This window comes from Rattus norvegicus, chromosome 3 (genome assembly GCF_036323735.1).
Source record: "Rattus norvegicus strain BN/NHsdMcwi chromosome 3, GRCr8, whole genome shotgun sequence".
Lineage (NCBI taxonomy): Eukaryota > Metazoa > Chordata > Mammalia > Rodentia > Muridae > Rattus > Rattus norvegicus.
In genome coordinates this window covers 6,839,844-6,845,524 of record NC_086021.1, presented here as the reverse complement: position 1 = coordinate 6,845,524, position 5,681 = coordinate 6,839,844, and the positions used below count along the sequence as shown (strand labels likewise).

General features: G+C 45.2%; 1 long non-coding RNA gene across 1 annotated transcript; it reads right to left on the bottom strand.

Annotated features, from left to right (window-relative positions):
* Nucleotides 1–2,027: 2,027 nt before the first annotated feature.
* Nucleotides 2,028–4,197, bottom strand: LOC134486236 (uncharacterized). The gene is made up of 2 exons (XR_010065074.1): nucleotides 4,077–4,197; nucleotides 2,028–3,049 (listed from the first exon to the last, which is right to left on the bottom strand). It is a non-coding gene; the product is annotated as an uncharacterized LOC134486236 (long non-coding RNA).
* Between the last annotated feature and the right edge of the window lie 1,484 nt (nucleotides 4,198–5,681).

Sequence of the window (5,681 nt, the reverse complement as noted above, 5' to 3'; positions counted from 1 at the left end):
CCTCTTCTCTGATGACTCTAGCTTGGCATAAAATCAGGGCAGTGGTTAGAATGTGATTGTCCCATGGGAAGTGTGGCACAAGTAGGAGGCGTGGCCTTGTGGGAGTAGGTGTGGCCTTGTTAGAGACAGCATATCACTGTGGGGGTGATATGCTTCTTCTCCAACACCATGTCTGCCTAGACGCTTCCATGATTCCTGCCTTGATGAAAATAGACTGAACTTCTGAATCTGAAATCCTGTCCTAATTAAATGTTGTCCCTTGGGGTTGGGGATTTAGCTCAGTGGGAGAGCACTTGCCTAGGAAGGGCAAGGCCCTGGGTTCAGTCCCCAGCTCCGAAAAAAAAGAACCCCAAAAAAAATGTTGTCCCTTACAAGTTGCCTTGGTCATTGTGTCTTTTCGGAGCAATAAAACCGTCAGACAACCTGCCAGTATAAAACCCCACAAATAGCAGAATTAATCAACTATAGAAAGTATTTTCAAGTCCTGCAGTGAGAAACTTATTCTTGAGAGAAGAAACAGCAATGAATGAGTCCAAGATATGGTTGTCTCCAAAGAAACTCTTGGAGCGTAGATGTGGCTCAGGGAGACCCCATGGGGTGCACAGGGGCTTCTCAGGAGGAGAGAGCCACATGGTCAGGAACCACAAAGCATTTTAAAGTCTCGGCAAATGGCATAGGAAAGAGCTCAGCACCTCTGCATTGGAGGCACCATCAAGAGTTTTCTGAGGATAAGCATACATGTGAGTAAAAGACGGGAACTTCCTGGGGCTAGATAGGGTAACAGGGCCCACAGGTGTAGGAAGCCATCCAGTCGAAGGAGAGCCAGGGAAGACAAGCCAGTGGAGGAGCTCTAAGTGGTCATCTAGGGGCATTGAGAAGAGACCTCAAAAATATTACAGGATGCAACAGAGTCTAACGTGCTCAGGGAAGCTAAACACAGGATCCACGTAACACCTGACAGAAGCTCACAGCCTCCTCATCTTTGCTTTTAAATTACTTTTTTGATAATACAAAATAATGGGCTTTATGATACTTTCAGGAATCGATAGATAAAACTTGGTTTGGCATTCACTACTCTTGTGTTATCCTCGTCAAAATGTCCTCTGGGGAAGCCTCCACCTCACATCCAACTTCTGTAGTGATGGTTGGCTATTCTTTAAGGAACCAAAGAGACCAATATTGATGTGGCCCAAGTTCAACTCATTCTAGACCCTTTCTGTTCTTCCTGGTCTCCTGCTTCACTTTTTGAGAACTCCATTTGGAATTCCTTCGTCCCTCAGTGTCCTCTACTTCCTCATGTGTTCTTTAGTCTTTCTTCCACATCCCCATCAATTTAATCTTTCTTACCCTCATCCTGGTCTCTTCTCTGCATGTAAAGGTTGGATGTATTTAAAAAGATGACTTATGGGACTGGAGAGATGACCAATGGATCAAGATCTCGTCTGCTTTGAAAGAGGACTTGGATTTGTTCTTTGAGCTCATGTCCAATGGCTCCCAATCACCTTTAATTCCAGCTCCAGGGGACCTGACTATTCTTGTCTCTGTGGTCTCCTGTATTCATGCCCTGCCCCCACCAACATAATTAAAAATAATACATCTACAGATGAGAAACAGGTTTCATTAGGTTTCGTTAGTCAAACAATCCCTGACCTTCTCTGATTCTCAGTCTGCTTGGATCAGTTTATTGGGATTCCCCTTGAGTTCCAAGATCACCTCCCTGTTCCCTGCCCCTCTTTCCCCAACTGTCTTTTCTCCCTCAAACTTCACCTCAGAGAGTCTATCTATGTCTGGCCCTTCTCCTCTCCTTCTTAAACAACCATCTTTTTTCCCCCGTGCCATCCCTGCTCCTCTAAGCCTCATCTCCAGTTCTTTTCTCTTCCTAAATATCAGACCAGTTCAGTTCTGTTTGTTTTAGCCTACGTGACATCAGACTTACTGTTCACAGCCTTGACCTTTCCGGCTTCCTCTCCATGTTCCATCCACCACAGTCCATCTCCTCCACCAAAGTGTTCACACACAACCCGTCACATCGCACATTTTAATTTTTAGAGCAAAACAATTTCCACTGGAAAAGATACTGGGGTTGTCAAAGGCCCTTGGTTATCTGAAACACAGAAAAACAAACATTTTCCCCCCAATCCTATAAGTTTCCCATCTATGTCCCCCTCACTTTGTGCATTTCACCTTAATGGATCTTTTCCACCAGATTATAGACGTAGATGTGGACGTCGCCATCAAACTTGGTGAACTACACAGAAGGCTTGGCTTGAACTTGGTAAATGACTTTGCCAATCTTTTTGGACCGGTCACTTCTGGTGAACTGCACACATTGACCTGTTAAGATGTCGCTGTCAACGTCTGACTTCACCTCTGCTGAAGGAGTCTCTGGAATGATACAGAGGTTACCTTCTGCATAATCATCCAGGAGCTGGTAGATGTATAGGACTGGATCTTTCTCGTAGGTGATGTAAAACCAGTCCTTCATGATCGGCACCTGGGCTTGGACCACCACGCTCCAGTTCTCCTTAGAGACATGTTTGCCCTCAAATTTATGCTCCACCGCTCGGCCAACAATGGCTCTTGCGAGATGTGCGTCTTTCACTTGAGGAAACACTACTTTGTGAGTCAAGACCTTAAGCTTTAAAGTCCTCTCATCACTGTGACATTCCAGTCCGTAGACACAATCAATTCCATCATACTTGACCAGATAGAGAGTGGGATTTGTTGATCTAGAATGATGGCCTTCCACTGGGTGACGGGCTCATCACTTTCCTTCAATCCGTGAGAAATTCTGCAGCCCACAATGTTCCCCAGGGCCTGGGGAGAAGGCCTCCTCCTCCCCCGCTTCTCTGTGGATGGTGTGCTCATCCTCCTCAGAGACATCCTCTTCTTCATGGCTGTAGACATAGTGTGGTAGGCCACGGCATCCTGGTACACTGTCTTGTGGCTATCGTTCTGTGTTCAGGCTTCATACATGCCCGTGGCCTGGGTTTGAAGAGCTCGCCTGCTTAAACCAGACACAATGCTGGTGCCTCTGTCATGTGAGTGCCTGCACAAACAATGTGGGTGGGGTAGGGAGGGCGCTGGACCAAGGCTCTTGTCTAAGAGAACTTTGGAGCAGGTGAGGAAGGCAATGGTAAACAGGTTTGAGCATATGAATCTTATTCTGTCGTAATCAGAAGTTCATAGGAGGGCTGTGCAATGGTAGAGCACACCTTTAATTCCAGCACTCAAGAGGCAGAGGGAGGCAGACCCCTGTGATATCAAGGCCAGCCTGGTCTACAGAGTTAGTTCCAGGGTAGCCAAAGCTACCCACAGAAAAACCCTGCCTCAAAAATCAAAATCTAAAGTTCAAAGGGAAATGAAAAAATGGTTCTCAACAGCTCAGAATAAGATATTCAGACACATTTCTTCAGCCCGAGGCACTTTGCCTCTGCTGAGGAACCTCTCCTTGAATGGCTAGGTCAGTGTGGGATTAAGTATCCCTGTCCCCATTTTAAGCAAGCAGAACAGAGAAAGGATAAGAAAGGAGCCAGAAGGGTGGCCACACCCCTCTACTACCCTCTAACTATGAACTATGTGGCAACATCCACAAGTGTCTGCCCAGAGACACAGCACACTAGTCCACTGGCTTTCTGTACTGTGCATCCTGACCCAGCCCCAGGTTTATTCTGCGACGCTGTTGCATCTTCGACTGCATCAAGGGATTTTATGTAGGCAACAGCCATTTAGAAATAATATCTCCTGGGGTTGGGATTTAACTCAGTGGTAGAGCAGTTGCCTAGCAAGCACAAGGCCCTGGGTTCAGTCCTCAGCTCTGAAAAAAAATACCAAATAAAAAAAAAATATTATCTCCTAAAATGCACAGGCACAGAGAGGTGCTTTGGCATTTTAGTAGGATTATGAATTAGATATTGTTAGCAAAGGATAATAAACTCTTAGACTGACTAGCCTAGACCATCCGCCGAGCTCTCAAACGTGGAAGACATCAGAACATACGGTTACTCGCTGTACGAGGGAAAACTTTTAGCTTTCTGGGCTACAAGGGTCCCAGTTATCTTCATAAACGTATTTACCGAGTGAAAATGTCCTAGTCGTCCAGATTCTGTCTTCTGAAACCGGTCAGTGTCCAAAAGCCTGTTGAACAATTGTGGGGTTCAGGAGCTGAACTGGCTTTCACAGCCCGCTGCGAAGATAGTGAACCCACCTTCAGGGGAGTCTAGCGCCCCCAAGTGGAAGAGAAGCACAACCTCCGCCCAGTGCTCTGTGACATCATCCAGGCTCTGCTTACGTCATAGAAGCCCTCTCAGCCCAGTTCCTTCCCTAGTTACGCTTAGAAACGTCCAGCATCTAGGTTTTAGCTTCTCCTGTAGCCTCCTGGAGACCCAAAATAAAGTCCCCACCCAAATATTCTGATGACTCGAGTCACAGACTGACCAAGAATCTCTTTTCATGCATTTTTTTTTTCTGAAAAAGTCTTTGGTTTCTGAGTCACCAACATCCTTGGTGGTTATTTTCCCAGCTCCTATCTTTCCTTTGGTTATCTTTAAGTCATTCTCCATATCAGAAATAATGCTAGCCTCTCTCTCCGAGGCAGCCCACTGGATAGCACCCCAAAATTAGCTTTATCAAAACCCACAATTAGAGGAGGTCCATTTTTATTCAAACAAAGCTGGAATTTGACAGGATTAAATACCTTGTATTGAAGTCAATGGCAATCATGAATTATGGATTCTTTGCAAAGAGCGAGGAAAATTAGCTCCTGGACCTGCTTCCAAAGTCGGGATAAACTGATGACAAACCCGATATCGACCAGTCGTATTTTAAATGTCTTAAAATTAACCAGCACTTCAGGTCAAGGAATTTATTAGATCAAATGCAGCAAAAGAGGATGAAATAGATGACATAATTTTGTTTTCGAAATATGGGTAGACAGAATACTGGATGCAGGTAAGTGTGGAATTTACCTGTAAATTACAGGGCACTTTAATAGTTTGTGTCACATAGTTCTTCAGATCTTCAAAAGGATTCTTTTCAGAACCCTCCCCTGTCCCCACTACACTCTGACCCTCCCTTCCCTCTCCCCAGTAATTCCCTTCCACATTAACATTATAATTTTTTTAAATGTACTTAGAGCTTAACAACTTATGGCAGCTTTTTAAAATCTGTCCACTTTTCTAAGTGCACCGTCTTCTTTTTCTCCCTTCTATCCTAGTTTTAAGCACATTTTCCTTCACACTTTGAGTTTTCCTCTCTCTCTGCTCTTATGACTCCTCTGCCATTATGTGACTGTTGTCCACTATGTGGCTGACCTCAATGTGGGGTTAACTCACATGACATGATTTTTCCCCCCTTTTCTCCCCTTCATCTTCCTTCTCTAGGCCCCTGCTGAGATTTACAGCCTTGGGCATTTTCTTAAGCCTGGAAAGCGCACACACACACACACACACACACACACACACACACACACACACACACGCCCACGCACACTCACACATACACACATACACACAGAAACACTCATACATACCCAAACACCCAAACACACAAATACATACACACACAAACACACACACATGCACACCCAAACACACACAAAAACATACACATATACACACTCAAACACACAAATACAGTGAGAGACAGAGACAGAGAGAGACACTGTGAGAGACAGAGAGCCC